Consider the following 16429-nt stretch of genomic DNA (forward strand, 5'->3'; position numbering starts at 1 on the left):
AGATCCTGTTTTCTTTCCCTGGACACATAAGGACACAGTGTTTTGCAGCCTTGGGTTTTAACCTGTAGGAGTGCCATGTTCTACTGCCAGGCCTGGCTCCGGAAACATCATAACATGCTCATCCACACTTTTCCTCCCCTGGCTGTCTTGGGGTGAAGGACTTCAGGGTGGTGGAGCCACAGGATGGAAGGAGCTTACATTTCCAAGTCACTTCCTACAGGAGAATCATCCAGCGGAGCCACCTCACCCATGTCAGAATGTGACATGAGCAAGTACTAAGCTATCATTGCATTATGCCACCAAGATGTCTAGTCAGCATCACTTGGCCTCCACAGACTGTTCCTGGCAGGGAAGATGACTAGGAGAGGACCATGCTCATTGGCAGGAGAGGAAAAAAGCAAATGAAGATGGTTAACAGTTAAATACTGAAAGTTAATGCATGCTCAAAAACTCTTCTTGAAAATCTAAAACCATTTTGGCAGCCTTCTGGTGTAGTTTGATTAACCCTGTTTTTACTGTGTAAAATAACTTGTATCCCTAGATTCAATATGAATAACATGCTATTTGTGTCCTGTATTTTAGACATTGGATATCAGCATAAGTAGAAGTTTTAATGTTCTGTCCCCACCCTGTGAATTACCTTGACGGCCTCTGGGGTGCATTTTCCCACTTCAGAGACCCTGGCGCATACAGTTAATGGACCTCTTAATGAGGCCAGTGTCCTAAAAGCTACTCACCCATCTGGAATCTTTCTTCTGCTTCAGGAAGCTTAGTTGGAAATTGTTGGGCCCCTTGAAGGAGTGGCAGAGGAGAGGCTTGTTGTCCAGTCCCATTTGGGATTGTAAGAAACCATGTTGAACTTAGCCCCATATCCCTGCACCTGGGGTGTGAAGATGCCTAAAAGGTGTGGCTTAGAGTGGGACCAGACCTGGCTCACACCCTGCCAGGTCACAGACTGGGTCGGAAGCTGCAGCTGGACCCCTTGGCTCCTCCCTGGGCTGGAGTCTCTGGCCCCCTGAGGACCAATAAGGCAGAGGGAGGCTCTCACTTTTCACTGCCTGTTTACAATCAAAATCTATTCAGTTAACCAACATTCAGGTCCTTGGAGAGCCATTTTGTACTCTGAGTGACACCCTAGTACAACCTGAATGAAAGCTAAGGTCATCCAAAAACAGACATTTTTAGACCTTGGTTATCTAGAAAAAATGAATTGCAGATCCTGATTTTTCATAATGAGAGAGAGAGAAGCTCTGCAAATTATCTAGACTTCTAGTGATAGAGGGCTGAGCACAGTGGCTAAATGACACTGCTCCATCCCATCACTGAGGTAAGTAATTCAAGGCTGATGTGACAGCTCTGCCGATGGCCAAAGCTCCTGTCCTCTTGTTCTGTCACTGTTAATATTGGTTGTTACATTCACTGGGTGGCAGCGAGGAGTAAGCAGGAGAGGGCACAACAGCTCTCCTCCCAGAGGAGAAAGCCGCTGAAGCAGCCTTCATGGAAGTCACACACCTCTGCGATGTGGCTACACCTAGCTGCAGGGGAAGCTGGGACCCACAGCCGTGTAGCCGGGTGTGTTGCCCTAAGCAGAACCAGGAGTCACTAGTGAGACAGGACATAGGCAGCAGGTGGCAGGGAGCAGACCTGCCAGCCAGGTGGAATTTCCACTAAAAAACCTTTTTGTCGGGGCAGCCCCAGTGGCCCAGTGGTTTAGCACTGCCTTCAGCTCAGGGCATGATCCTGGAGACCCGAGATCAAGACCCATGTCGGGCTCCCTGCCTGGAGCCTGCTTCTCCCTCTCCCTGTGTCTCTGCCTCTCTCTCTCTCTCTTTGTGTGTGTCTCTCATGAATAAATAAATAAAATCTTTAAAAAAAAAAACCTTTTTGTCCCCAATCTGGTTTTCTCTCACCAACCACAGCTTCTGAAGACAGCAAGCTCATATCAACAGTAAGAGACAAGTACAGACGTACTAAATACTCTGTAGAATCATATGTGCCCCCAGGAACACATTAGCCCTTGTAAACTAATTATTCTTTTGCCTCACAGATCATTTGCAAAATGTTCCCATAAATGTGATAAAGCTCCATTAATAAATGTTATTAAATATAACCCAATGAATAAATAATTTTACATGTTTAGATTATGGACTCATATTTTCCTGCTGTGAGCATCCATTGATAATGGAACAATAATCTCATGAACTACTCACTAACCCCAGAGCCATAAATTATGGTAGAAATATGAACTCATCTACTGGAAGAATGAATGTGTTGGTTTTTAAATGAAGACATCAATATTCCATATTTCCAAACTCAGTTCCAACCCCCTTTAATTTTTCTGGTACGGTGCAAATAGGTTTTATAATACTCTTGTGGTTTTCTTTTATTAGAAAAATGTACTGATCTGTACGGTTGAGCTAAATGACAATATTATGGGTGATGAAAAAGATTTAGTATTTTGAACCTTTGCCCTGTTCAAGCTCCCAAAGTCATTCTGGGTGAGGATAAATTTCAATTATACTTTTACTGCTTATGTAACAAGGGCAGGTGGGGGCCACCCAGCCTGGGAGCTCTCGCCTGCACCATCTGCCCAGGTGTGCCCTCCATCCATGGCAGAGGGCTCATGATGGTACTTTCTCTGTGTGACCAGAATCATTCCTGACAGCCGAGTGTTCCAAATCCAGGTGACCGTTTTCATAAACAGTTTCCAGGGTAGGAGTCTTGGGCAGACACGTAGTAAAGGAAAGCCAGACTTTTGTTTCTTTAATTAGCAGCAGGATGTTGAGTATGGCAAAGTTAGATAACCAGATGCAGAGCCTCATTCTCGGAAGAGCTAAAATCTGTCAGAAGCCCCACTCGTTTGCTCTGCCTCTGACCTGGAGTTGGCGTGTCTTATTTTGCACCGGGAGAGGACAGAGCACCCAGGCTTTTGCTCACCACTCACTCAGCCCTTCATCCCCCAGGACTGGTTTACAGAAGACCCAGGGCCCGGCGTGTGCACCCCAGACTCCGATGCTCACCTTCCTCACTCAGCTGGTGTTAAAACAACAACGACAAAATCCAGCTGAATAAATTTGAAGATCGAATTGGCCTGATGAAGCAATTCATGAAGGCAGCATCCCATTGAGCAGGTAGACGGATAACCCCAGGAGTTGTACAAAAATGGCAGGGTTTTCTGGGGAGGAGGGTGGGACCAGATGGAATCAACAGAAGAAACTAAAGGACTGTTCCCAGCAAGTCACTTTCCCTGGCCAGGAACACCAGAGGTCTTATCATTGCAGATGATGTAATCTTCCTTTGGGGGTGGGGAAAGCCCCCAGAAGATTCCTGGCTGACCAGATAAGACTGTATCTCTGGGGGAGGTGGAAACTGCAGTTAGCTGAGGTATTGAGCCTCAGCTGGGCGACAAGGCCTAGCGTAAGTGACTCTGTTTGGGGCTGTGGATTTCTTTTTGACGCTAGCAGTTAGAGGCCTTTTCTCTCCTGAAATAACATTGCAATGTCTTCAAATCATGATGTCTTATCACTTGAAATAAAATCCAAACACCTTTACTGGGCTGTGGTCCGTACCACCATCCCCGAGTCCAGCTCAGCATCCTTAGCAGCCTCCTGCTTTTGGTCACATGGCTTCTGTCCGTTTCTTCGGTTATGCTCGGCTTTTACAGCCAGGGCCTGTGCACAATCTGTTCTTTTTACCCAAAACACCTTTCCTCTGCAAGACTCTGCAAAACTTCCTCCTCCCTGGCAGAATGAGCAGCCCTCACCCCCTTGTTAGCCACAGCACTACCCTCACACGGGCTCACTCTCCAACTCAACTGCTGGCTTGCCTCCTTTATACCACTTCACTCCATTTGGATATTTTGAACATCTGTTGGCAAACGAAGGCCCTCCACAGGGTTTGCACTCTCGGGAAGACATCGTAGGAGTTTAAATCACAAGTATTTTATCCCTGTTTCTTCTGCTGATGGAGCTGTAATAGGCATAGGCAGCAAGGAGCCTGAGATGGTGCTTTAAAAACTAGCTAGCTCATGCTCTCAGGAGGGCAGAACTGGTGTGTTGACCCCTAGCAGGAGTGGGGTCTTGCCTTTTGTAGAGAAAGGGGAGGCACTGGGCCAGGATGGACCTGAGGACTCTGGCATCCTCAGTATCACAAGGGCAGGGACTGGGTTCTCTGGGAAAAGAATTCTAAGTCTGCTCTAGTTCTAAGACAGATTTGAAGCTACAGATTCCATACCATAGACAGAGCTGTGGTCATTTTATTCGGAACAACTTTGTTTACTGAGCACCTACTATGGGCATATTAAATGTCATGAAATACTAGCTTCCTGTGATTTGAGAACAATAATTTCCCAGAAGTAACTCCGAGGCAGACTTTATAGGTAACCAGAAGTTTACTTGCCGTGGCCACTTGTTACAGGTAAAGGCAGTTCAGGGTTGGGGTGAACAGCTGGAAATAGCCTTCTGGTCTGATGAAATGCTTTACCAGACAGTAATTAGACAGCAGGAAACTGTCATTAGCAGACAGTAGTGGCCTCCACCCACACAGCCCAAGCATCCTGCACCCCCTCACCTACTTATCACTTTCAGAAACAACACTGTCTTGAGGTCAGAGTTTGACTGTCTCTTTCATCGTGGCATCTAGGCATCTCAAGTAGAGCCTGGCTCCTTAGGGGTGCATCATGCACTTGCTGAATGAATAAATGATGCCTGAACACATTGCTACATGTAGAAGAATGCTATCCTGACAGAACGTGTGGATATCAGGAGTCTTCTTTCCAGCTCACCCAACCATCATCACCCAGTGATGACCAGAATATGACTCAAATTGGCTTCGCTGGTTAATTATCTGGTCTATTAGATTATTCCCACCAGTGCGTGACTGTTTGCTACAGGCATGGGAGTCCTCCTGAATCTCTGCGAGCACTCATAAAGCCGCGGCTCCGCGGTGCTGAGAGCTGGCACCTGCCTGCACCAGCAGAGGGTCCACTGGGTCCCCTGCTGCATCTGTGCTCGCTCGGTGACAGAGCACAACAGGCCCAGCAAGGTTCTACTGGGGTGATCAAGCACGTGTTCTAAATTACACGCCCCAAGAGACCCCACTCACCCAACCATGGTCTGCAATCTTGATTCATGTTCTTATTTAAAGAAATACTATTGATAACCTTTTGCCATTTCTACCTCAGTCTTTTAGAAAATGTGCAAAACAGAAAATCACGTATTTTCAAAGCCCTGAGGCCTTAAATGATGAAGATAATCAATAATGTCTCTTGTTTCATTCTTAATCAGCTGAATAAGTATGATGACTGTGACCATTTCATGTGTAAGCATCTACATCCTTTCTTGATAGCATAAAGTTTTGGATTTTTCAAAAGAAGGAAAAACACTTGGGGGGGGTCTGCTACGTCATCCATATTCAGCACCTGTTCTGATTTTTCCACCTTTCTTTCTAACTTTTGGCAATATCAGTGTCCTTCTCTAGTAAATTTAAAGTCTCCATTTAATTTCCATTAGAGTCTCATTCATTTGGGGAATATAAAAATTAGTGAAAGGGAATAAAGGGGAAGGAGAGAAAATGAGTGAAAATATCTGTGAGGGTGACAAAACATGAGAGACACCTAACTCTGGGAAACGAACAAGGGGTAGTGGAAGGGGAGGTGGGCGGGGGGTTGGGGTGCCTGGGTGATGGGCACTGAGGGGGGGCACTTGGCAGGATGAGCACTGGGTGTTATGCTAAATGTTGGTAAATTGAACTCCAATAAAAATTTTTAAAAAATAAACATAAAAAAATAATAATTTCCATTAGAAACAAAGTTGCATGTAAGATAATCTCTATCCTCAAACACACTTATCAAAATGACCAAGCTAAAAAGTCAAAATTATACACAGGATACTTATTTCCTTTTCATTTTCCAGGTTCCTAACTCAATAATTTTTAGTGATTTCAATTTACCACAAGCCATCAGTGTGGGCATATAAATAACTGAATCTGAACATTTGGGTTAAAGTTCTCATTTGGGAACCTATGTTACCTGGACTAACCATTGACATTGGTCAAGTAAATTGGCTAAATACGGCTCTGCCCAACCTCCCTACCCCAGTCCCAAACATTTTGTCTCTGTGTCTCTCTTAAGCTCTTTACTTTCTCATGTGTGAATTAACTTGCACGTATCCAGGACAGAGAGGACAAGATGGAAAGGGAGAACGTAGAAATCCAACTTCAACCTGCTGCTCTATTCCTCTGTGTGTCAGTGGGCTCAGGGGACAGAAGGGCAGGAGAAGTTATTATATTCTTGTAAAAGCTGGGTTTTGATGTGGACAGAACTGGAGGGTATGATGCTGAGTGAGATAACTCCATCAGAGACAGACAATTATAGCATTTCATTCATACGGGGAATATAAGAAATAGTGAAAGAGATTATAAGGGAGGAAGGGAAAACTGAATGAGGAAAAATCAGAGAATTTGTTTAACTCTGGGAAACAAACTGAGGGTAGCTGGAGGGGAGATGGGCAGGGGGATGGGGTAACTGGGTGATGGGCATTAAGGAGGGCATGTGATGTGATGAGTGCTGGGTGTTATATGCGACTGATAAATTATTGAAAACTATATCTGAGACTAATGATGTACTACTATATGTTGGCTAATTGAATTTAAATTAAAAAAATAATAGGGATGCCTGTGGGGCTCAGTGATTGAGCATCTGCCCTTGGCTCAGGTCATGATCCTGGGGTTCTGGGATCAAGTCCCACATCGGGTTCCCTGCATGGAGCCTGCGTCTCCATCTGCCTATGTTTCTGCCTCTCTCTGTATCTCTCATGAATAAATAAATAAAATATTTAATAATGATAGTAAAGGTCGGTTTTTTCCTAATCATTTAACATGTGAGAAAAAATGGACAAATGCTAAAAGGCAATGTCCTTTCAAAATGTTTGTGTTTCAGACGTGTTCCTGATTATCTACTGGTAACTAGGGCACAGGGGTGCAGGGGCTCCCAAAAAGAGCAGGCTCAGTCACTTACCACTGACAAAATCCAAAGACAGAGACAGGAGTGGTGGTGAAACAAAAAAGCCAACACAGGAAGACCGCTCACTAATGTCTTAAAGACCATCTCCAAAATGCTAAAAATACGTCCAGGTGTATGTCTGGAAAATGTGGGACAAAGGATGGTGGGTATATGCAGATGGGAAGTAAAGGTCACCGCCCACCTGCTGCAGGGTCAGTCGTTAGGGTCTGGCTGGCTCAGGGCAGTCCTTAGTGCCTGAGGGGTAGTTTCAGTTCCTGTCAGGGGTGCTTCACCCACGGGTCTTCTGCCTGAGTTAAGAGAGAAACTGGAAAGAACTTAATAAATTAGGAAGTGGAGACTGAGGTCAAAATAGAGGCGGCTGGAGTCCTCTTTATACTTATTTATAAGAGAGAAATGTGGAGTTACACGAGAGATATAGAGCTCTCTGGAATGTGACGGGGTCCAGGTGGGTACGTGGGGTACGACCGGGTCCAGGTGGGTACGTGGGGTGTGATGGAGTCCATGCAGGTATGTGGGATGTGATGGGGTCCTGGCAGGTACCTGGGGTGTATTGGGGTCCTGGCAGGTACGTGGGGTGTGATGGGGTGCAGGCTGGTATGTGGAGGTTTGTGGGGCATATGGCCATTTTAGTGTCAGGGGAGAGGGGAGAGATCTGGGGTCAGAGCCTGCTGTCGCTGTGCAGGGAGGAGGGAGAAGGACAGGATGTGCACTGACATAGGAATATGGCCCAGAATGATGCAGCAGCTCCCAGGCCTGAGGCCAGCGCAGTAGGGGGTCCTTGGGTGACCAAGTCTTGGTCCGTGGAATCTAATGCTGATTTAGTCTGTTTGGCCCTCCACTCCCCAGAGGCTGGGTGGGCCCGGTAGAAGCAAGGTTCCCGCTCTTTAAATAGAAATCGCTGATTCTACAATTTCCAAGTGGTGTGTTTCAGGGTAGGACGTCAGGAGCCAGGTGCGCGTGTCAGGGGTGCTGCGGAGGGGTGACCCTCGGGGCGGGTGCCGGCCTCTCAGTGCTGGGAAAGGCCTCTAGATGGTGCAGGTGAGTCTGCCGGAGGGAAGGCCGCCCTGCGGGACGCCGCACACTCGCAGACGGGACGCAGCAGTCCAGGAGCAGTTCCCGGACTGCCTTTTGGAACAGGAGGAAAGAGGGGCGGGCAGCGCCGAGGAGCCCTGCCCCGGGCAGCCGGGCCGGCCTCAAGGGACGCGGGCCACCTGCTTCTCCAAGCGCTGCCGGAGGCCACCTGTGAAAGCTGGTGGCCCCGCAAGGGACCGTGCCCGCCTGTCTGCACAGACCATCTTCTGCCTGGATTAGAAACTGACCCGCCAGCAGGTCCAGGTTCCAGGTAAGCCTTGGTCCTTCTCTTTGGGTTTTCTGAACTCTTGAGTTGTTGGAGACGGAGGTGTCATGACTGAGAAACGGCCTGAGTGCATTTTTGAAATGCGCGTCATTTTTGGGTTGCGTTTGAACAAGCTTTACCAATTACTGTGCGTCTGCACTACCAGGTCTGAGATCGTTTCTTTGTTTTCAGGAAAACAGTAGAAACCCCATTTTGCTCCTGGTTGCACGTTCGGTGAGTGAGCTAAATCCTAGGTGTGTAGCTGGCTTTCAGATTTTGGCTCCCGAGACCTCGGGTGTCTCCGAGACCATGATAAGTATTTCTGAGGTTTGCCCCAAGCTCGGCTCCTGGGGAACGCAAGCAGTAGCTGGGACCTAGCTGTATACCTGCGTCCCCCTGAGTTACCTGCAGCGCCCCGAGACACCTTCCAGGTACACTTTTGAATCATGCCTAAGACCCAATGCCTCAGAGATCCGTTTTGGGGTGCACAGTGGGGGAAGTACGTACTGCTGATGATTGAGGCATTTCTTTCCAGCCAAAAGGCTGCTCAGTGCTCTGACGCATCGCGGACTGGTTTGGGCTCCCGCACAGGAGCCAGCTCAGATTCTGCAGCATCCTGTACCTACAACTGCTCTTGTGTTGCGGGCTTGTGGGCTTAGGGCAGAGTGAAAGGGGGCAGCTGAGCAGGAGGGCAGCCGCCGATGTGGGCCCAAGGGGGCAGTCAAGACACTAAGGTTCCAGAGCTCACTGACAGGGGAGCAGAACAGAAGCCCGTCAGTAGGGGCATTTGGGACTTGGTGGGAGACACAGGACACCACGAGGCTGGAGTGAGGACAGAGCAGAACCCGACCCCACCTTTTCTGCTGTCCAACTAGCCACTGCTCTGTAGCTCTGAGGTTGCATGTCTGAGACACTCTCTAAGAATGAAATGGCAACTAATTCAAAATATTAACAAGGTAAAAAGCCATAAGGGACTAAGGAGAAAGGAATCAATTCAAATAACTAACCTAGAGACTATTTCTTGCCTGACTTGATGCTCTGAGATTTCAAAGGTATGGCCATTTAAAGTTACTTTTTGACAAAGTCCATCAAAAAGAGAGATCCTCATCGGAGTTGGGTGGCATTTGTCTTGGCGGTTGCCCAGCAGAGAGAGGATTGGGGCCCTGCTCTGGGCTGGGTCAGCAGGGGCCTCTGCTGTGCCTCCTCCTCATCCTTCAGTGAGCCAGGCTGTACCTGGGAATATTAATTTGTGAGCATACAGCAGAAGGGCAATCCTGGAAGCACATGGCTTTGGGAGGAAAAAATAAATAAAATTTCCTTGAAATGTTTGATTCTTACTCTCTGGCCATTACCTGATTTCTAAAAGTAAACAGGATTTCCATTTTGTTGAAGATACATATTTGCAAAGCTCAGAAGTGTCAGGGGCTCACCCTTTCTTAAGCATCAGCATGTCCCCATACCCAGCAGAGCACCTGCCATAGGCAGCAGCCCAGTGTTTGCTCAGGGATGTGAAGACAGACCTGGTCTTACCCCCTATTTCACACAGTACAAACCAAATTGACTCTTTTAGCTGAGGAGTATCTTCTCATCCAAGTTCCTTAGGTCCCAAACGAGCACAGGTGGAAGCCAGGTCACCTAGTCACCCTTCTCTATCTGGGTGAGTGAGTTTAGTGGTTTCTAAAAGATGAAGTTCATTCTCAAGGAATTGCCCAGGAACCCAGTGGCAAAGACTCAAGTAAATTTGAAAGTCAAACACAGGAGCTATGAATAGGATGGCATTTGGCAGGCCATCCTGGTGCTCAGCTTCTCCCATCGCCTTCCCTTCCCAGCCTGCCCAGTGTCCTGCCTGCACGCCTTCCAGCAGCTTTCCTCCAGACCCTGGTTTGCTCAATTATCCCGGAGGACACCTGCCTGCTCACCTCTTTGATGCTGTTTGAGGCTCTGCCTAGCTGATTCCACCCCCCAGCAGGATCATTAATTAATTTATATTACACTCACTTAGCACATTAGGTCAATTAGGAAACTGAGGCCCCAGCCCTGTCTCAGAGTGGTGCCCATCACAGGGGGTGATACAGTCCATCCTGAATTCCTATCTTGGGGCAGGACTTTGATTCAATCTCCAATTATTATTTTCCCATAGAGTGAAGAAGAGAAGATAAACTGATGTGCCATCGTTTAACCTTTGCCTTACATTTCTAGACCACTTTGCAAGTATTTTCATGCATTTCTTCCCTACTTTCCAAACAAGGAAATGGAACCTTAGAAAAGCTAAATGGCCTGCCCAACCCCATATGGCCAGTAATGACCACCATGCCAACAGTAGCTCAGGGCATCATGCTGCGTAACTTGTGATTAGGAGGGCCGCCACCAGAACCTCTGTCCCCTGCCTCTGCGGCGGACACTCTTGCCTCTGTTAGGATGTGTGGCAGTGGTTCTGGGACAGCCGCCCGCTAGAACTGAGGGTAGTGAGAGCAAACTTCTGCCTTTTGAGGAGCCCAACCCTCATACCCCACTGTTTGCTGGCCGCCGTCCTCATCAGAGGCAGGGCTCAGGAGGAAGCAATCTCCCCTCCATTCCTGTGAGCCGTCCCCATGAAAGCTTATAGTATGGGAAATATAGTGGTGGGAAATACAAAGTTGCTGTTCGTTTCTGGTGCAGAGTCGAATGTAGGTGATCTCAGGAACCAAGAGAAATTTCCAAATGGCTTTTGGGGTTCAGGCATCCCAACGATTTCTTGGCCTCTGCTAGTACAAATGAAACTAGACTGGGATCCCTGGGTGGCGCAGCGGTTTAGCGCCTGCCTTTGGCCCAGGGCGCGATCCTGGAGACCCGGGATCGAATCCCATGTCGGGTTCCCGGTGCATGGATCCTGCTTCTCCCTCTGCCTATGTCTCTGCCTCTCTCTCTCTGTGTGACTATCATAAAAAAAAAAAAAAAAAAAAAAAAAAAAAAGAAAGAAAGAAAGAAACTAGACTCTACTTTTTCACCGTTATCTGTCTTGAGGTCATCACAGAGCAGTGCCCAGGGTGGGTAACCTGTGCAATCAAAGGATCTCAGCATCAGGGTGGGCCGTTCATTTGCTGGTAAACAAGGGATCCTGCAGTCCAAGGTGCCTTCCATAGCACATAGTGGGAACTCAGTGAAAGTGCAGTTGACCCTTGAGCAACACAGGTTTGTACTATGCGGTTCCACTTATATGCAGATTTCTTTATAAATACAGTACAGTACTATAGATGTGTTTTTTCTTCCTTAGGACTTTCTTAATAACATTTTCTTTTCTCTAGCTTACTTTATTGTAAGAACGCAGTATATAATACAAATAATATACAAAATATTTGTTAATCAACTGCTTGTGTTATTGGGAAAGCTTCTGGTCAACGGTAGGCTATTAGTAGTTAAGTTTTAGGGAAGTCGAAAGTTCTTTGTGGAGTTTTGAGTGCTCAGGGGTTGGCCCTCCTAACCCCCACGTTGTTCTTAGATCAGCTGTATGTCCAATGAATGAATGAATGAGATCCTCCTAAGAAAGGTGACCAGTTGTCCTGATCACAAACTGGGGAGCAAGGGACTGCCTAAGTGAACAAGCAAACAAATTCCAGTTCGCAAAACTACCCTCTCTGAGTGCAGAGATACGTGTTATTTCTTCAAGGGTGGGTGCCCACAGATGTCAAACACACTGGCTACACGGGGGAACAGACACAAACTGGTGATGCCGGAAACTGGCCTCCTGTGCCCAGGCCTCCTCCAGTAATGCCCAGAGCTCTGCATTCAGTTTCCTGTATAGTTAAAGGCCACTTCTGACAAATCAGATCACTGTGGAAAGCAGATGGGTGGTAATGAGCCTTGCGTAGGGAAATGCATTTGTGTTGATAGCCACAGCTGTGCCACCCACCAAGCTTATATCATCCCCAGTCACTTCCCAGGACAGTAAATCTGACTGTGCTCAGCACGTGGCTGGAAGGTGCCTTGGCTTGTGAGTCCCAATAGAATCAGCAGAGGAGGAATAGCCACACTCATGTCATTACGAGTAGTTGCAAGGCCTGAGGTGCATGGGAGGCAAGCTCAGCTGTGGTATTTCTAGATCCCTTAAGACTGATATTGTTAAAAGATACCATTCAGTGGTTGTATACAAGCAACTAAAAGGTGAGCCCAAATACTGAAATAAGATATTAGTCTCTTGAAAATAATAGGGAGATAATTCTGCCAACAGCACTCTAATCCTGACAAAAGGTGCTTTCTTAGGAGATGAAGAAAGACAAGTAGATCTAGACTACAGATGAAAAATGGTGGGCTGGGCGGGGAGGGTCACAGATTTGACAGCTGTCCGATCATTACCAAATCTTTTCTCTTGAAGTTTCAATCTTGCTGTCTTGCCATATTCCCAGTTCCATATTTCTTAAATGTCAGGCACAGAAGAGAGATGAAGGTAGGATTTTATGTTGGTTTTAATATACATTCATTCAGCAAATCTTTTCTGAGCACCTGCTCCATGGTGGATACTTTGAGGGGACATAGTGATGGAGTGGTACCATTCGTGGGTGAGGACATGAGATGTCCCTGTTTCGTGGAGCTTACATCCTAGTGTGGAAAAGGAAGCCATCACACAGTGATACAGATGTAGTTCTGGGTGAATCCAATGCCATGAAGAAACAAATAAGCAGAGGAAGCAGACAGAAAACACTGGGGGAGGGGGCCCCTTGAGAGCATGTTATCTGAGTGAAACCCTGAGTGAAGTAAGGGAGGGGACTCAAGGGAGGGGGAGGCCCCAGGATGCGGATGAACTCAAGACATGCCAGCACCAGCAGGAAGGTGCTGTGGCTACAACAGAGGGAAATATGGGAAGAGCAGGAGATGGGAGGAGAGAGCCAGGAGCCAGAGCATGCCAGGCTAGAGGCTGTGCTGAGAAGTCTGGGCTTTCAGTGCAGGCGGTGGGAAGGCAAAGGAAACCATGTACTAACTTGGGCTGAAGTCAATCATGAGTATTCATGCCCCATACCACTCGAGGACCCTCAGTGCCCACCACAGGCCATTTGTTATGTTGTGAAACCCACCCCCACCTGCCATGAGTCAGGTCTCCAGGTGTTCTCTTCCTGAGAGGGCTGGTCTAGCTAATGTGTAGACAGCAGGGCAGACAGCAAGGCAGGCAGCAGGACAGACAGTAGGGTGGGCAGCAGGGCAGACAGGAGGGCAGACAGCAGGAGAAGCTGGAAGGATGGTGGAATGATCCCTTTCAACCCATAATCTGTTCCCTCTGCAATTAACAAATGACAAAGGGGTCTTTTCTGAGAAAAGTTTTAAAGATTCCAACTAGAAACACATGCTTACAGTTTTTAATGTCTCCAACTCGAAAAGAAAGCCCAGAACATCTTATGGAGTCCCACGTTGCCTCCGGCCCTGTGCACCCGACGTGATCCTCCTGCATGCAGACAGCCCAAGCCAGTTCCGCTCACCCTGTTTGTCATCTGGAGAGAGGGACAGGCACTTCCTGGCATTGGGGAGCATGGAGCTGGGCTCTGCTCATGCAGCCCCGCGCCCTGACCCCGAGTCATGAAGCCTCTCTTCCAGGCGTGCTGTTAGGGATCCAATGGAGAGATGGATATCACAGCAGGTTTGGCATGCCACAGCTATTTGTGCATTGTGCACAGCCCCTGGAGCTAGGGAGAACCCTGGCCGCTCAGCCTGGTCAGCGTAGCTCAGCAGCACCTGGCAGGTTTGATTTCCTTCCAAGTGACAGAACTATGGAGAAGCATCAGGATGGGAGGCCAGCCTAGAGGGAGCGATCCTGTGGCAGGGAAGCCCAGGGCACTGAGAGCGCAGGGATGGGTCAGGAGGCCAGAGGTGGGGTGCGCTCTGGGCTTGGCATCTGGCTGGGCTCCTGATGTACAGCGAGCCCTAGACCACAGAGGACGGTCAGATGGGATGCACACATCTTTTGCTTTGGCTGACTTTGTTTACCTGGCAAATATGGTTTTATGGTTTAATATTTTGATTGAGGCTTTTTGTTCTTGTAAAACAAATGTTACCTCTGTCCTAGAAAAACCATGATCCTTGAGAATACTGAGATGCACTGAACTTTCTTCAAAGCATTTCCGAGGGCTTTCAAGTTTCATTTTCTTTAAGATTTAGTCCTTAATAATGGCTAGAAATGGCTGTTCCTAAATCTTCCTGTCCATAATGAAGAAAATACATTAGAATGGACACTTTGGGGATATGGCTGCTGGACACTCCACCCTCCCCAGAAATCCAGCATCCCTACAAAGCAGGGGCTGGGCAGCTGGGCAGGGCGGCACTTGTAAATGGCACAAGGCAAGTGTGCATCAGTAGGTTTGCAGAGTGGTTTTCTGCTTGATGGAGTCCTTCCTGGGTGATAAAATCTTCAGTAAGTATCATTTAAATTAGAAGAGCTTAGCTCATTCTCAGAGATTGGGAGACAGAGACCCATCCTTAAGATACGTAACGCGCAACAGATGTGTGATCTATCCTGGTGGCCTCTGGCAGGGGCCAACTCTTCCTACAGCCACTGTGATGTGAGCAAATGCCTTGGTCCCCCTCTAGCACTCATTTAAGCAATTTCTCTCCTCATTGTATGGACAGAAGAAACCAAGACAGGGACATGCCAGTGACTTGAGACACTTGGTTTTGAATCAAGTCTAAAAACCCAGAGACTGGACTTCCACCACCATCGCTGCCAGTTGGTTTCCAACGTAAGGCTTCCACATGAAATTCATTATCCAAACAGACCACACACAGCTCTCCAACTTGACTTCTGCAATTGGCGTGTGTGAGGGAAGCAGCGCTTGAGAATATTACCCTGATGATTATCACAGTCGTTGCTTTTGAAGGCAAATATTTATTTTGCAAGGATTGCAAAACTAAGAATAGTAGAATGTGGAGCTCCCTCATGTTTACAGAATAAACAGAATTGAGACACTGACAAATGCAATGTCCCTGGATCTCTGAGGAGCCAGCTGTTTGCCTTCTGCATCAATTAAACGAAAGCAGGGGCCTCTGGAGGTGCAGGTCTCCATGGGGCTGAGCATCTTCCCGCTCATCCCACTGGGTTCTAGGCAGGAGGATGTGGGGTTTGGGAGGGCATCCTTCTTGTTTACCCCTGTGGCCTGAGCAACACTTTTCAAGGGCCTCCCTGGAGGTTTTCCTTGTTAAATTAGAGAGGCCACTGCATTTGCCATAGAATAACAGCCTACAAATTTTGCTCGAGGTTTTGAAAGACGATCTAAAAGAAATGGAAGACCCGGCCCCTGTTCTTAGGGCTCATAGGGCTCAAAAGAAAGCCACATATTCACACACAAACAGAAAGATTCATATAAGACATAGAAATAAACAATATTGCACTGTAATCATGTGTTCAGTGTGTCTCCGGTGTTGCACTGAGTGGTGCTCTCTGAGGCCAGGAGCACATCTCCATGGGAGCACCCTTCTAATCCCTAGCACGTGGCACATCTGTGCCTCACATAGTAGATACTCAGTAAATGTTTATATAAAAGAACCTGTATGGAACACTTATGACCTTCACATTTGCATTTCATTCAATCTGTGTAACGATTCTGTGAAGCAGAAATTATCACGGTGTCACAAATGTGTGAGTCAAAGCTCAGAGAGGTGAAGTGACTTCCCCAAGAGCTTGCTACTGACAAATGGCAGCATTTCAGCCGAGGTTCACAGACCTCAACTTGGTGTCTTTTCCATGGACTCCTTCAGAGATCAGGTCTGGGGTGGGCTGTTGCAAATTAGATTGAAATTTAACTTTTTATCATAACCCTTTCAGGGGTAGGGTATAACTTCTTACCTAGGCAGATATCTAGACTCATCTCTGAGTCTCCCAGATCCTTTTTTTTTTTTTTAAGAGAGAGAGAGTGGTGGAGAAAGACAAAAAGAGAATCCCAAACAGACTCTACACCCAGCCTGATGTGGGGCTCGATCTCATGACCCTGAGATCATGAGCTGAACCAAAATCAAGAGCCAGCTGCTCAATGAACTGAGCCACCCAGGCACTCCTCATACCCCTGTTGGCTGGTCCTGGAGCCTGTAGATATATTATTTGGGGCAGCAGGATG

At 47.5% G+C, this 16429-nt stretch overlaps 1 protein-coding gene across 1 annotated transcript in view; it reads left to right on the plus strand.

Annotated features, from left to right (window-relative positions):
* The first annotated feature begins 8081 nt into the window (after positions 1–8081).
* Positions 8082–16429, plus strand: part of EDAR (ectodysplasin A receptor) — a 94684-nt gene continuing 86336 nt past the window's right edge. The window contains exon 1 of the mRNA XM_035696096.2: positions 8082–8363. The gene's annotated coding sequence lies outside the window, so the exon portion shown is untranslated. The remainder of the gene's footprint in view (positions 8364–16429) is intronic.

The sequence above is a fragment of the Canis lupus genome, chromosome 10, assembly GCF_003254725.2.
Source record: "Canis lupus dingo isolate Sandy chromosome 10, ASM325472v2, whole genome shotgun sequence".
Classification (NCBI taxonomy): domain Eukaryota; kingdom Metazoa; phylum Chordata; class Mammalia; order Carnivora; family Canidae; genus Canis; species Canis lupus.